Genomic DNA, 16,864 nt, shown 5'->3' with positions numbered 1-16,864 from the left:
ATTCTGGCTGACCGATATAAGCCTCACACTGCCGGTCCTCTGATTATTTTTCCAGTCTCTCTCTCTTTTTTAAAAATGCCAATAGGAGGCAACCCGGTGGTCTCCATCCAATCTAGATCATCAAGTGCTCACAACAGGAGGCCACCCTGTGGGCTTCAATCAAATCTAGATTATCAGGTGCCAACAACAAGAAGCCATTCTGTGGTTTTCGGTAACGGTAACGGTAGGTGCACACGGGGGCGCCGATCTCTCATTTACCCGGTTAATCAGGATCCATATAACGGTAACGGTCTCACAAACCCATGGTGACCCACTTCATCCCAATTCCACACAAACAAGGCACAACAATGTCACATCACAAGTAATCAAGCAATATTTAATAGCAACAAATAGTGCATCACAATATGGCAATAATGCATGATAACATTTAGCCGTGAATTCATGAATGCAGGAGGATGAGGCGAATTATCTAACACTACTCACAATTCTTTATTGTCCTCTAAGGAGACTGCCTTTCTAGCCACATGCTTCCAACCTTTGTCCTCGCATTTCGGAATTTTATAAACCTCTAAAATAAACAATAAACGTCTATGTAAGAATTTTAAATTTGAAGATTCTATTTCATATTCGTTTACTAGTTTTGGTTACCAGTCATTTAATTCACTTATTAATTTAAACTATATATATATATATATATATATATATATATATATATATATATATATATATATATATATATATATATATATTGGGTTTCCTTATTTATTTATCACTCTAATAATCTTATTCTATATTTTTAATTTCTATAAATAATTTAATCTCTATAAGTAATTTAATTGCTATAATTAATTTTATTTTCTACCGAAATTTCGACAGCACTTCTTCTAAAAATTTAACCATCCATCAATTAACTCATTCAATTATTTTTCAGATTCTCACAGCCCATCCATCGGGCAATCAATCCAGTCAATTATTCCCATCCTCCATATTCTCCATATCAACATTAATTCATAAATATTTCTTTTAATTCCATAAATCATAATTTCCTAACAATTTTATTTATTACCAGAATTTTAATTTTAATTAATCAAGCAATCTTTATTAATCAATAGATCACTAAATTAATTAATCAAATAATTAAACTATTCAATAGATCTAGCCAAATTAAATTTATTTAACTAATAAAAATTGCTAAATTAAATTAATTAATCAAGATTACGAACAATAAATTAACTAAAATTACTAAAATTAATTTATACCCCAAAGTTTATTAGTTTCCGCCTCAGAGTGTTAGATCGGAATTTTACGCATGCCAGATCAAAACTACGCGTGTTGAAAGCGACTGGACCTCCTGAGATCGACGCAGGAGGGCCTGACTTGCAGTGGTGGCACGATTTGGCGAAGGAATGGCTAGCGGTGCAACTGCAGAGCGTCGGTGGTGGCGCGACGTGGCTGCAAGGTGTCGGTGGTGGCGCGCTTGCTCGATCGAAGGCAGGAGAGAGGGTCTGTTCGTGCCACGCGATCTGATCCAAGGAGCTAGTGGAGTCGCTGCGACGTGGAGCGGCTGGATGTGGCGCGCGGAGGAGTCCGATCGAGCTGAAGGTGTCGCGACGCTGCTGCTGCTCTGTCTCGCCAAGAACGCAAACGCGGTGAAGAGCAAAGAAGAGGAAAGAAAGAAGAGAAGAGAGAAGAAGAGAAGAAGAGGAGGAGGTGGCGCTGGCAGTGTGCTGATGGTAGTGTCGGTGGTGGATTGGTAGCGTAAAAATGGTGAGGGAGATGAGCGTTGAGGAAGAATAAAAAAAAAAAGAAAGGAGATGTTTCTAGATGGTTTGGGCTGATTCAGTTTGATTCTGGTTCGATTCAGCCCAAATCTTGGTTTTCTTTTGATTTGCAGATTTTTAATTGGTTTTCGATTCGGTTTATCATTGTACAAATTATTAATTTGCATTTAAATAATTAAATACATTTTCCACGCTGTCAGTTTATTAAATTTAAAGAAAAAATCTTTGAAAATAAAAATTCGGGTTATTTCAATTAGACTCCTAAATAAACTCTAACTAACAGATAATGTAGGATTCTTTTAATCCTTATCTGAGTACAACTATCTTTACTTCAATATATATATCCCAAATTAAGCTCAAAGGGGGCTAATTCACAATTCTAAGAAGTCTTCAATTTCTAAGAGTTTAACAATTGGTGTGGTGAGCATAGAACACACCTTCAATATCTAATAATCTCAACCTCACTCATCATCAACTCTATGACTAATGAATCGATTGAACACCCTAACATGGAGGGTCAAGACAATAGTCATGGTGAGGTGGTTAGACGAGCCGTTATACCCCCTCCACCGACCATCGATCCTCAAGTGGCGCTAACCTAGCCCAAGTGCAATCGTAATTTATCATTGTGCTAAAATGCTTTCTCGAAACCCCTCATTAGCGAGCTGGCGCCTACAAGTGAACCAATGAGCCAATGTCACAAAGAGTTGGGTGCACCCCCGCCATCACTTAAGCGGCAAAGTCACCCAGCATCTGAACAACTGCATGAAGCTGAGTCAGAGGCTAACCTCAGTATGGTCGAACCTTATACCTAGGAACCGGGTTATACACAGCTAGTTATAGATAATGTCAATCTCTGAAACGTTGTTAAAGAACTGGTTAGAGAGTGCAAAAAGAAACATGAGAGGTAGGAGACTACGGTCTTCGGCAGGATTCAACTTTGTCAGCCAATATCCTAGGTGTAGCTTTCCACTTAAAGTTTATAATTTTGACCTTTCAATCTTATGATAGATCTACTAACCCCTGTAGCTACCTAGCGATCTTCCGAATCATGATGCACCTTCAAACTAACAGGAGCTGAGGATAAGAACTCCTTTATTTTGTCAAAGGCGAGCTGGAACTTGTCGTCCTAGTGAAAGTTCTTCAATCGTTTCATGGCTTGATAGAAGGGCATGCACCTCTTAGCCGAGCATAAGATGAAGCGTCCCAAAGCTGTGATCTAGATGTTTAACTATTGTACCTTATGGATACTGGTTGGGGCTTGCATATCCAAGATTACCTTGATCTTCTCAAGGTTCGCCTTTATTCCCCATTGTGATATCATAAAACCTAAAAACTTGCCTATTTTTACCCTAAATGTGCACTTGGGTTAAGCTTCATATTGAATTTGTTTAGGATTTCAAATGCTTCTTCTATGTCCTTGGGATGGTTCACAGCTTGAGTACTTTTAATGATCATGTCATATACATATACTTCTACCGTTCGCACTATTTGATGTTGGAACATGTTGTTGACTAGTCTCTGGTATGTGGCTCCTGCATTTTTTAGAGCAAAGGGCGTTACCTGGTAGCAATAAATTTCCTTGTCTGTGATAAAGCTCATCTTCTCTTCATCTAGTTTATTCATCCTTATTTGGTGATATCCAGTAGCTGCATCCACAAAACTATATACCTTATAGCCAGTTGTTGAGTCCACTAGCTGGTCTATGTTAGGCAAAGGGTAGGATTAATGCTAAGCCTGTGGGATATGATGCTGGTGTTAATCCCAACTATATCTCTAGCGGTCTAGGCGAAGCTGCTGAGATTATCTTGCAATACCTCTTTCACACTGCTTTGTATTTCCACTGGTAACTCAGTTCCTAGGGTTGAATGTTTCCTTGGCTCTATTTCCCACTTGAGAAGCTCACCTACAGGTGATGGGCCTGAATCTGAGGTGTTTCTGGGTATGTCAAAAAGTTGATGTTCATCTTGCATTGCTCCTTTTTCCTCCTTTGGCATCCACATAATGGGTAAGGTGAGAGGTATCCCTTTCAATGCTACCATGTATGCTTCCTGAACTATCTTTTTATCCCCCTTCACAGCAACAACTTCATCATTATCAGAGTAAAATTTTAGAGTGAGGTACCTGATGCATTATAACTGTTTCCAACTCGTATAGCGTGGACCTACCTAATATAGCTGACAGTGCTTTTTCGCAAGTATACGAAAATCACAACAAGTAATATAGAATGAGTAGAGTATCATATCCACAGGGATTGTATACCAAGTACCAAAATTATGTTAACCTATTATTATTTAAACAGCAACAAGGAAAATTATTTTAAGAAATTAAATTAAACAAATAAAACAGAACAAAAAGAAATTAAGCAAGAATATTTGAAGAAAAGAAATCAAGGATTTAAAGTTACTAGGGATTTTGACTTCACTTAATTCTATCCATTTTATTTTCTTAGTTTGATAATCAATTTTAATTGTACAACTAGGGGAAACAACCCTAAAATCACTAACAAGCTCTCCCGATGTATTGTTAGCTATTTTAACCCAGTCTAATTACCTGTCTTCCAATAGCACAATCAAACATGAATTAAATCATTAAGTTTTATGGTTTGTTTTGTGAATTCATAACCTAAGGTCATTAACTTATGAAAACCCCCCATGAGTCAAACCATATAACTTCCGCATTAAGTTATTATTCTCATGTAATTTATTACCTTTTTCATATCAAAAAACCTTCTCCCGATAGTGATTAATGAAATAAATCAATCCAGGAGAGAAACTTTGCCTAGAAACATTAAGTTCAATAATAAATTATATCATGAACAAGGAAAAGCAAATCTAATATTATAAATTGGAATCGAAATTCAGCTACATCAAATCCCTAGTATGAGAGTTTAGTTTGACATAGTAATTAAATAAAACTCAATTAAGCTTGATAATAATTCCATAATCAAAATGAATGATGAAAAGTAAAAACAAGATTAAGAGTTTAGAGATAAAAACTAGTCAACAAATAATGTGGACGGCTTCCTTGAATCTTGACACAAATCTTGAATGCTTGAAGTCTTGGAGAGAGAGAGAGAGAGAAAACAATAAAACAAAAGATATCAAAACTGGAGATATTCTATAATGAATGGCTCCTCTCTTTATATAGACTACCTCGGAGAAAATCCAACTTCGTTTAGGAAATAGAATCCTTATTAAGTAAGAAATCTTTTTAGAGATAGGAAACTGTTTAGGCTTTGGATTTCTTCTCAATTAGGACTTTTCCATCTGCCTAAATAGGATTAGATCTTGATTTGTACATTAGGAAAGTATCTGAGGTGGGCCCATGTAAGTTATAGAGACTGGCTGTCAGCTTCGATTTAAGACAACACTTAATTCATAGCACGGGCGTGCTATTCCACACGGTCTGGCCATGCCAGAGCCTGAGTTCTAATGATGGTTCAGCACAGGCCGTGCTCAGCGGCACGTCTAGAGAAGAATTTGTGGCACAGTTGTGCCCCATAGCATGGCTAGGGCGTGCTAGGTTCTGAGTCTCCAGGATGAAATGCATCACAGGCGTGCTTAGGCAAGCACGCCTTTGTGTTGATGTCCTCTTTAGGCACAGGTGTGCCAGATAGCATGGGCAGGGCATGCCAGAGCCTGAGTGTTTTACTTTATTTTGCTCTTTTCTGTGCCAAAACCCTACAAATTTCCTTAAGATCAAGTGTATTATGATTTCAAGGAAGCTTTACACAAAAATATGGATAAAATTGGAAATAAAAACTAAATAAGTAATAAAAATGATAAAAATCCTAACAAGAACTATATTAAAAAATACTATAAAAATAATAGTATCAAAATTCTCCAAACATAAATCATTGCTTGTCCTCAAGCAATAAAGCTAAAGACCAAGCTAAACAAACTAATAAAGCTAACTTAATATGGTTGGAGATAATTATTCACAATTTCAAGAGTTTACTGCTAATATGGTTGGAGATAATTCAAGTGTTCTCTATGCTAATTATATTCTAGCAAAAATTTAATTTTCAAAAACACATTCCTTTATTTAATCATAAGATAATAAGATTTTCAACACCAATAATTTATTCAATCTATGACAAATAGAATATGAATTTCTAAAAAAAATATTTAACCTTTAAATATGATGTTTAACAATAGAAGTTCAACATTCTCATAGGCAAAATTAGTCATCTCTTCTCTACAATTGAAATGTATACAATTAAAAAGATCAAAAGGTCTTTATTTAGGTTGTAATGGGGTTTTAGGAATATAACCTTAGCTAACAAAGAAAAAGGATAACAAGGTAGACAAAAGTGCAAAGAATATATAATATCAAGCCTTTCATTTATATTAAAATGAAATTTTGTAAAGGGGAATTTACTTGAAGTTCTTTACTAGCTCAATGATTTGAGATGCTTTTGGCAAGGTTTCTTCATAATATTTTTTGATAATTTCTTCCTTGCTTTATTTCCCCAAACTTGAATTCTTGATTGTTTGCTTCTTTTATGGGGTGTTTCTCTTTGAGTTTTTCTATTTGCTTCACTTGCTAGTATTAATAGAATTTTCTCCCTTTGTTGCTATTTTTTTAATAAAAATCAAATCCTTCAATTATACATTATTGCACTCAGGGTAAGAATTGAATTTTGTTTAATGGTTAGGTTTAATAAGGGTGAAAAAAAAAATTTTATGGTTTATAGGCTTCGAATTGGTTGCAAAGGTCATACTTTAACTTAGGTGGTCTAGGCTAAGTATGAAGTTCAACAAAGAATGCCTAAATCATCTCTTTCTAAATGTAAACACTTAAAATTTAGCTTCAAAGGAAATTCTAATTTATTCTAGGAATGCCAAAGTTAAATAATTTTTTATTAAAACACATCTATATATCATAGAATTCACAAAAAATTATAGTTTATAATCTTAGAAACAAATAGTTAAACCAAGGAATTATGTTGAGTCAAAAGTTAAAATTTAAGCTAAAGATAATTAACTTTGAAGAACAACTAAATTCACTGCAAGTTAATGAATTATGATAATTTTTAAACTTGCTCATAATTATTCCAACCATATAGACTAATGAAACAGAAAAAATTTTAACTAAAATTTCCCTTCCCCTAAATTAATCTAGCACATTGTCCTCAATGAGCTTTTAAGCAATTCCCCAAACTTATCATATTATCAATAATGTAAAAGAATAAGAAAGTGTAAGAACCATTACTATCATTGTATTGGAAAATATAATAAGATTGAAGGAAAAGATACGAAAGTAGCAGGATGTTGGAAATTAACAAAGCTATAAAATAGAAAAAAAACACTAAAAACAAGAATATATAATTTCCAAAATACTTAATACACATAAAGAGGAACATTAATTCAAAATAGAAAACGAATGAAAAAGAACCAAAAATAATCAATATTCAGGTGGTGGAGGTGGATGTGGCTGCAACAATTGGATCACAGTTTGGAGTTGACTAGCAATTGCCTGATATTGGCCTTGCATGGTGTTTATACGAGAGTCGAAGCTCCCATGCATAATCTCTATGGACTAGAAACGGTCAGCAATCATGGATTCCATTCCATTAAGGCGAGTATCAAACATGTCCATTCGGGATATCATACGTGCAAGAACTTCATCGTTGGACAAGTTAGAGGCTCCCTGAAAAGAAGGACTAGCTCCAGAAGTACCTGCACCAGAAGAAGTACCAAAACTTGGGAAAGGAGTCAAATTACCTTCCTCCACATTAGTGTCACCAGCATCGTCAGTCTCCTCATCATCAGAACTCTCTTCTCGAGTGCCCACAATATGGTACGAATCTCCTACTTTTTCCACCAACTTCATATGTATCATGACATCTAAGTCTAGTCTAGTGCCCTTTCTCCTCCCACACTATCATAAACTGGCCTAGTGGGGTTCCAAACTCTTAAATACGCAGCAATTCGGGTTACAAAACACCCCATCATAATAGCCCCTTTATCTGCTCTAGCCACTCTAGCCCATCGTAGGCATAGCCAATAACCAACATTCAACAAAATCCCCTGATCAATTGCCCATATAAAATACAATTCATTAAGACTCAACACCTCGTCACTCTCACTTCGCTCAAAAATAGTGTTAGCTAAGAATTTATGAATATACCTCAAGGCAAGGTTTCTTAATTTTGAAGCTTTTGAAAACCTAGGATTATAATTAACTTCTCCAGTCAGATTGGTCCACGTACTGCGATCTATAAAATCCTTAGGTATTTGATTTAAAGCATTTTCAGTGGGGAAACCAAATATGTAACCTCATTAACTGAAAGTTCAAAATTTCTCCCAAAAAGTTTGAATTTAATTTTGCTAGGGAAATCAACAGGCAACCGACAAATAAGAGAAAATATGAACTCAAAAACTCTAAAGTTAAAGGTGCATAAACAAGGTCTTTCATTCCAATAAATTGTTCCCGCCCAATACGCCGAAGGGGTTCTAAGACAGCATCCTTAAGTCCTACTTGTGCTAGTGCAGATTCATCAATAAACCGATTTGGCAAAATAGGGCGAAGAGAGAGTTTGTTGTACCTTTCCTATTGTTCCGGTGTGTTGATCTCAAATGGAGGAGGAGCCGGAGCTGTGGAAGGTGGAACAGGTGGAGGAGAAGCAGTTGAAGACCGAGTGATTGGCCGATTTCTTGCGGCCACTGACGATGCCGGTCTGCTGCGTTTGTATCGTGGAGGCATGGTGAAGGAAAAGGAGAAGAAAAATGGTGTTGTTTGGCTTCTGGGTTGAGAGAAAAAGAGAGAAAAATGAAAGAGAAGGGGAGGCGGCTAGGGCGTGCCAAAAAGAAAAGAGAAGAAGTGATCGTGATTAGGGCGTGCGCTTTAAATAGAGGCGGGTTTAATACTCAGATCTGAACGTGGCACAGCTGTGCTACTTGGCACGATCAGGGCGTGCTCGCTGCTAACTCTTTGAGGCTGTTTCGGGCACGGGCGTGTGGATTGGCATGGCTGGGGCGTGTGCACCTCTGTCCTGCAAAAGAGAATTTTGGCTTACCTGCACGGTCTAGGCATGCTAGACTCTGACTTTCAAACAAAACTCCGCTTTTTTGGCACGGTCGAGCTAATTGGCATGGTTAAGGCGTGCTAGCCTTTGACCTTTAAGAGTAATCTCGACCTTTTTGAAGCACGCCGTGCTGATGGCCACAGCTAGGGCATGCTAGCTTTTGTTCCTCAACCTATACCTGGAAGAATTTCACTGAAACAGACGAACAATTATGGAGAAAATTATAACAAAAATAATAAAAATAACAAAAATAAATTGAAATAAGAAGGTTCAGGAAAATAATATGGGTTGTCTCCCACAAGCGCTTTTGTTTAACGTCTTTAAGCTCGACGCATTAAATCCGATTTAGGCTAAGCAAGACTGATGGTGTTTTTGACTGGATAAAAGTCACCATTTTGGTAAACCTTTAGGCGTTGAGCATTGACTTTGAAACTCCGGTCACCATCCACTATTTTAATGGCTCCATGTGGAAAATTTTCTTTGATCGTGAATGGGCCAGACCATCTAGAACGCAATTTACCTGGAAAAAGACGGAGTCTTGAGTTATAAAGCAATACCTGTTGACCTACTTTTAGATTTCTTAGGATAATGTGCTTATCATGTCATTGTTTGGTGCGGTCTTTATAGATTTTGACATTCTCATAAGCATGGAGTCGCATTTCATCCATCATATTCAATTGAAGCAACCTTTTTTTACCAACTTCCTTAGCATTAAAGTTAAGAAATTGGATTACCCAATATGCCTTGTGTTCTAACTCAATAGGGAGGTGACAAGCCTTACCATAGACCATTCGATATGGAGACATAACACTTATTTTAAATGCAGTTCTATAAGCCCATAGAGCGTCATCAAGTTTCTTGAACCAGTCCTTCCTTGATTGGCCAATCATGGTTTCCAGTATCTTTTTGATTTTCCTATTAGTGACCTCCACTTGTCCACTTGTTTAAGGGTGATATGGGGTACCTACACGATGAGTAACACCATATTTTGAAAGAAGAGAATCTAAGTACTTGTTGCAAAAATGCTTACCTCCGTTTGTGATTATTGCTCTTGGAGTACCATGACATGTGAAAATATGTTTCTTGATAAAGTTCATCACACTCTTGGTATCATTATTGGGAAGGGCAAAAGCTTCTACCCATTTCGAGACATAGTCCACCTGTTTTCGCTCTGAAGATCCTAACCCCGGAAGGACCTCGGAAAACTTTTTGCTTTGGATTTTATTTGAATTGTGATTTTTATTTAATAAATGGTGACAAAACCTTTTAGGAACGCGATGCCGATAAATTGGTCTTATAAAAATTTTGAGTCGCCACCCATTATTTCGGCAATGGGACCGTTTCCAATTTTATTTTATAAAAGTGACTTCATTTAACCCAATTTTATTTAAGGCCAAATTATTTGAAAAACTGGTTAGGCGCACCATGTGCGATTCTAGGTAAGGGAATTGGGTACGTCGGCCTATTGGAAGCCGACGCCCGGAAAATCGGCCTCTTTTAACCTACAATTTCTAATTTATTTTAATTTAGAAAAGCCAATTTATTTAATTAAACCCAACCCGAATAAATCGAACCGAGTTCCTATGTGGAAAATCATTTAATCGTCCTAAATAAATCCATTCATTGCATTCATAATCATTCAAACCACATTAATTATCCAACCCATAGCAAAAATAATTAAAAGACCCGCTCTTGCCTTATGGTTAAAGGCGGGCCACAAACCGAATTTGCCATATGATTTAAATAGTATAAATTCAATAAATCCTAAAATCATATATAATAATAAATTAACCTATTCGATATGATTAAATCATAATCTGCCCATTATTGGTTATTTCTTAGATTAAACAAAAAAACTTTTATTTAATTACACGAAATTAGATAAAAAATGAAACTATTCTGGAACCCTAGAACAGTTGCGTCACGCAACTCCTAGCTGCGTGACGCATCTATTCGTGACCTTATCAAAATTCTCAGATTCGTCAATCGCTTATTTAAAACATAATAATAAATAACAAAACATAAACGAAATAAATTTATTGATCACGAATAGTTCCGTCACGCAGGTGGTCCGGACAAAGTCAACTTCTTTTGGACATGAACAGTTGCGTCATGCAGTCCGTAACTACCATTCAAACTACCCTTTTTTACGTGTTCTTTTTATCTACACTTGTTTAATATTACTCAGAAACACTCAATAATGGGCAGAATACTACTTAATCAGTATCTAACCACCCAAACACCAATAAGATGGGTATTTAATAAATAAACAACTAAAAAAATAATAAGAAAGGTTTAGATGATTACGTAACCCTCAGATTTGAGGATTGCGAGAGCTTTGAATGTCTTAAGAATGTTACTTCAGGATCACAGAAAGCCTTTTGCAAAGTTTTAAACAAAAAACCTCCTTTTTCTTTTCTTTTCTTTTCTCTCTTTTCTCTCCTTTTTTGTGATTTTGTTTTTAACCTATTTGATCTCTAATGCTTCGTTTTTCTTTAAGATGACTCAAAAGAGTTCTTGTAGAAACCCTAGCCGCAAATGCTCTTTTTGTTCTCTCAAAGAATCATTCTCTTTTTTTTTCAAAAGTCCCGTATAAGAGATAAAAAATGTTGTTTTTATATGGGTAGGGCAACAGAACAGAGCTGCGTCATGCAGCTACCAGTTGCGTGACAGACCCGAGAGCTGCGTGACGTAGCTCACTTTTCGTACAGTTGCCGTGTATCCACACAAAAAGCAAAAACAGTTACACAGGCTTGTCCAAGTGATGTCATCCTGGTTAGAGTTGCGTGACGCAACTACTAGTGCCGTCACGCAACTTATAGCTACGTGACGCAACCCTAGCGCAGGTCAGACTCCTTGAACCGGTTTGAATCAATTTTTAGTTTAAAGGCTTCTGGTTGACACTGATTCCTTATTCCGCATCCTTATATCCTCATCGGGTTAGGCGGGGGCATAAAAACACGCGTCAACAGTTTGCCCCCCCACTTTATCATTAATTGTATAAACGATTAATGTTAAAGTGGTCCATTGACGCGCCTTCAATCTGGCAATCATCCTCAAAGCTCGGTTTGATTGGCTTTGAAAGATGCTGAATTAACTTGATCATCTAGCCACCTACTCAGCTCGGTTTGATCGGCTTTCGTCGGCTCCAGTCGGATCAGTAACGACCTCCAAAATTCGGTCTGATTAGATATGAAAATACCTTCGAGGCTCGGTTTGATCGGCTCGAAGGGTTTTAAGTGCCCTGGTCAACTTCGCAATCCACCATCATTGACCGGGAAGAGCATCCAAATAGCTTCGTAATACACCATCACTGTTCGGTGGTTGAAATTGTCCTGATCAGCTTCGCAATACACCATCACTAATCAGTAGGAGAATTGACTCGATCAGCTTCGCAATGCACCATCACTAATCGAGAAAAATGATCTGAACAGCTTCGTAATACACCATCACTGGTTAGTGGGACCTATCGGCTTCGAAAAACCATCACCGGTTGGCCTGAAAAATTGTTCAAGAGAAAAAGAGCAATCTCTGTGTACAAACAGACCTTGCCTTTTGTTAGAAAAATATCGGGACATCACATGCCTCCATGCATTAATTATAAATTTTAAAAGTTTGCATCAGGGGCAAAGGATTATATTTTTGCCCCCAGTCCGGAATTCCGACCTAGGACCAAAAATATTATCTTTTTAGGCATATCTTTCAATGTTTATTTTCAAAATTTTGGTTTAATAGTTTTGTCAAAAAATTTTAGGCCAGAAAAATTTTAGGCCTGAATTTTCAGGTATACCCTTCCTGATGCAGTGTTTAAAAGAGAATTTACCTGAGGGTAATCTGGGCAATTTGATGCTCCTGCCCCCTGTGCGGTGAGTAGACAAAATTATTGAAGTGTATGAACCGTATACCGACGTCAAATTGCTTGAACGGGTTATTACAGGCTTTAAATGGGCCGTGCGGGCCTTATGGGCTTGAGAAGGTTAATGGGCCCCTCCCTCTTTTGGGCTTGGAGAGATGGGCTTGGGCCTAGTGCTTACTATAAGTAAGTTTCTTCTAATCATTTCATTTTCACTTATCTGAAATCCTAAGCTATCTGAGAATTCTCTGAACCTTTAACCAAAGACAATGTCTCAACTCCCCGAGATTCCTTCCTCCGCCTACACACCGGAGATGAACACGTTGGGGGCGATCCCCAATATCCCGACCTTCGAGGGCGAGCCGGTGCCGGTCAGCCGTGATCCGCCGACTTTCGGGATGCGACCACAGCAGCTTCTTCCGTTGCCGGGCACCGAGTTCCCGGTCTGCTACGAGACTAGCGCTATGCGCAGTTTCTAGACCGAGGTAAGTAATTTTTTTTTCAAATTTCTTGCTTTCAATTGTGTGTTGTTGATAATTTTATGAAAATTGTTGTCTGTATGTGCGTCGGCAGTTGCGCCACGCAGGAAGGAGTTGCGTGCGCAATTGTTCCTGCGTGAACAGTTGCGTGACGCAACCGTTCCAAGCGCCATGGAACCCTAGCCTTTTTGAATTTAGGTGAATTCGCCCTTTGCATGTGTTTATTGCTTGATTTGTTGGTTGAGAATTGATCCCATCTCCCCTGCGATCTATTTTTGCCCTGAAAATGCATAGAAATAACATAATAGCCATAGAAATTGAACATAAGTTGGATTCTGCGTACCTTCGATAGTTGTGTTACGCAAGTGACACGGCTGTTCATCAGAGAGGCAAGGCCTTGGACAGTTGCGTGGCGCAGCTGTTGAGATGCGTGGCGCTGCTATAAAGATGCGTGGCACATCTGTTCTTAGGACTGAATATTTTGAACAGTTGCGTGGCGCAGCTGTTGAAGTGCGTGGCGCAGCTGTTGAAGTGCGTGACGCAACTGCTGAGGTGCGCGACGCAGCTGTTCTTCAGGGTGCGCAACTTGGGCAAGCTGCGTGACGCAGCTGTGTAGATGCGTGACGCAACTATGGTTTGGCCCGAGACTTGAATTTTTATTTTTCCTGCCATGAAACAAAAATAGATAATCGTTAGTTCAATTTCTTATTTAAATTGAAAATTTTCTTACACAGGTTGATCTGGGCAAGGCCCGTGCTGGTGGATCTTCCACTGATGCATCTGCTTTCTGGGATCTACTGGACCCTCCTATGTGCGCTCGGGTCGTTGCCGCCGACTTCGGCGATTATCCTGCAGGGCTCTGCCGTACACAGCCTCGCTTTCCACCCGCTATGCACTACGCGCTGATGGAGCGGTGGAACGACTGCACCCACACTTTTGTCTTCAGATTCGGGGAGATGACTCTGACACCGGCCGACTACACTGCTATTATCGGTCTCCGGTTTGATGGTCCGGTCGCTCCTCTGGACGCTCGGTACCAAACCGCTACTCTTGGAGCTGAGCTGGTTCGCTCTTTACTCGGTGTGACCACCCAGACCAGGTACACCGCGCAGGGATGCGTATCATATGAGGTCGTATACCGCTTCTGGGCCGAGCGGATCTATACGAGGCTAGCTGCGTGGAGAGAGCTTCCTGCTGATGCTCGGCCTGCTGCCCCGGCTTACACCCGGGAGGAGAGGGATTAGGCCGTCCGGTCCTTTCTCTTCTACATCATTTCCTCTCAGCTGCTATGCACCTCCCAGAATAAGGGAGACCCGGCGGTGGTAGTATGCTTGAGGGATTTGAGTCGGGTCGGCTCCTACGACTGGGCCACTCTTGCTTTGGCTCATCTCTACCACGGTCTTGATGTATGGACCCGTGGTAGTGGTGAGTCGAACTGGCAGTTCATCCGGCCACTGGAGGTAAAACTCTTATTTCTCTTCACCTTCTTCCTTTGTTATTATTACTTTACTGCGCAACTATACTGAAATCACTGTGAACTTTACTGCAGGTGTGGGCCTACGAGTACCGCATCTATCCAGGCGGTCTGATTGGTGACACTCCGGCCAACTCCCGGCGGATCCTTCGGTATCTGGCACACTGCCATCATACCTTTTCCAGTACCGAGGATCCCCACTACTGGAGGTGCTTCCTCAACGACAGAGCTTTATCCGATGTAAGTACACGAATCGTCTGAACAGCATATCTTTCTTTTTTTCTTTCTCCACTGTACAATTACTGATTCTTCTGTTTTGCAGCTGCTTCTGACTCCCTGGGAGGGAGAGGCTTGGAGGACCTATCCGGCTCGTGCGGTAGCGGAGCTCTATACCCGGTCTAGGCTCTTGCTGCGGGGGTACTGGGTTGACCGGTACTTCCTGGGGGAGAGAGTCTATGATATCCAGGTGGCTCTAGCACAGCGGCGAGTGCCCCATGCTCCTCCTTGCCATATGTGCTTGCTAGAGGGCATGACTGCAGAGGACCAGGAGGAGGAGTATGATGGTTCTGCTGCTGATAGCTTTCTGTTAGCTGGCGATTATGCTACGTACTTCTCCACCCATCTGTAGGCCCGGTTGCCTGAGGTTCTGGAGTACACCCAGATGATTCTCTTATTTTCAATCTTACCCATTTTTCTTCAACTGTTTAACCAAGTGACTAAGTATCTTCCTCAGTGACTTGTTGCAGGAGAGGAAGAAGCATAGGACGGCGGCCCACTACAGAGCGGAGGCTGAGGCTGAGGCGGCGGCGGCGGCTGCTCCGACTGGACCAACGGGAGCTGTACGGGGTGATGTCCCATTCCCACCTGGCATGGAGGTGGTACTGGATCCTGGTCTGGGCCTGGGGTCGGCTATCATCATTCCAGCTGACCTCAGACAGGCTTCTCCACCATTGCAGCTGGATCTTGAGCATGCCTCGCACATGAGTAATAAACTGAATTTACAAAGTTAAGAACATTTTACCTGAATAATTCTTTAATGAATGTTTTTCTGTGCTTGTAGGTGCCAGCTCAGAGATATCAGCAGCTGTGCCAGAGGTTCGGGTTCGCTCGGTCTTTCATCGCCCGGCTTTACTCCGAGCGCCATGAGAGGGTATGAATCTTATACACTCTTACCTTTCTGCTTCTTCCTCTTTGTAAACTCTTCTTACATATTTCTGCTTTTACAGGATCTGGAGATTGGGAGATTACGGAGGCACCAGTCTCGCTAGTCCGGAGCTGTGGCCCGACTCCAGATGGAGGTGGATCGGCTTCGGACGAGGCTAGAGGTGGAGGGGATTCTGTTGGACTTCTCCGAGGAGGACGATGATGGTTCCTCTTCCGACGACGCACCACCGTCTCCACCCCCTCATGCAGCTGCTGGTCCGAGCCGGAGGCGTCGGTAGCCCTGCTTCCGTGTTTTAGCCACTTTTTGAACACTTTGTAATTTGTAGGATTAATATACAGTTTTATTAATTTTATAAAATTATTTACACTTTTTATAGTACTTTTGTTTTTATTACAGTATCATTTACATACTTATTTCTTTCAATTTGTGAAATCTGATTCCTGCAAAAACAAAATACAAACACAAGAAACACAAAATAGCGGTGTCCCACTTATTCACAAGAGTGGTCCACCTTTTTAGTGATCAATGAACCAATTTATTGTAAATGAATGAATGAAATGAAATGAAATAAAAATAAGATAAGTAACTTGAAATGAAACACGACAAAATGAATCAGAAACAGAAGTGGATCGTAGTACTTACCTGACAGGGCCACCCACTTGACTAATGCGGACATAATGGCTCAACCACCTTATTGTACAAGCCGTCTTTCTTATTAACACAGGCTTAAATGTCCAACTACTGGAGCTATCTATACATAAATGCTCCTCCAACCACCATGGGCAGTAAACATCAGGTCAAATAATGATGGTGCTTCGTTCATTAGACCCTTTGCACGCCTATAAATGGAGGATTCGCTCTGCGTCTTCTTCACTTCCAGCACTCAAAACAAATCCGTTTCTTAGGTAATCCTTTTCCATGGCTTTCAGAAACCAAGTTTCATCCTTCATCCAATCCGTTCCTGACGACCTATGGCAGATTTCCCCTATGAACCAACCCGCCTGGTTGAAATATTTCAAAGACTTGAAACCCGACCATGGTTTCTTGTCTTGGCTCGTCGTACAGTTCAATCCTAACAC

Source organism: Jatropha curcas, chromosome 3 (assembly GCF_041381405.1).
Source record: "Jatropha curcas cultivar XTBG-Jc1 chromosome 3, XTBG_Jcur_1.0, whole genome shotgun sequence".
Taxonomy (NCBI): domain Eukaryota; kingdom Viridiplantae; phylum Streptophyta; class Magnoliopsida; order Malpighiales; family Euphorbiaceae; genus Jatropha; species Jatropha curcas.
The sequence above is the reverse complement of the archived record's forward strand: the minus strand, read 5'-3'. Positions refer to the sequence as shown.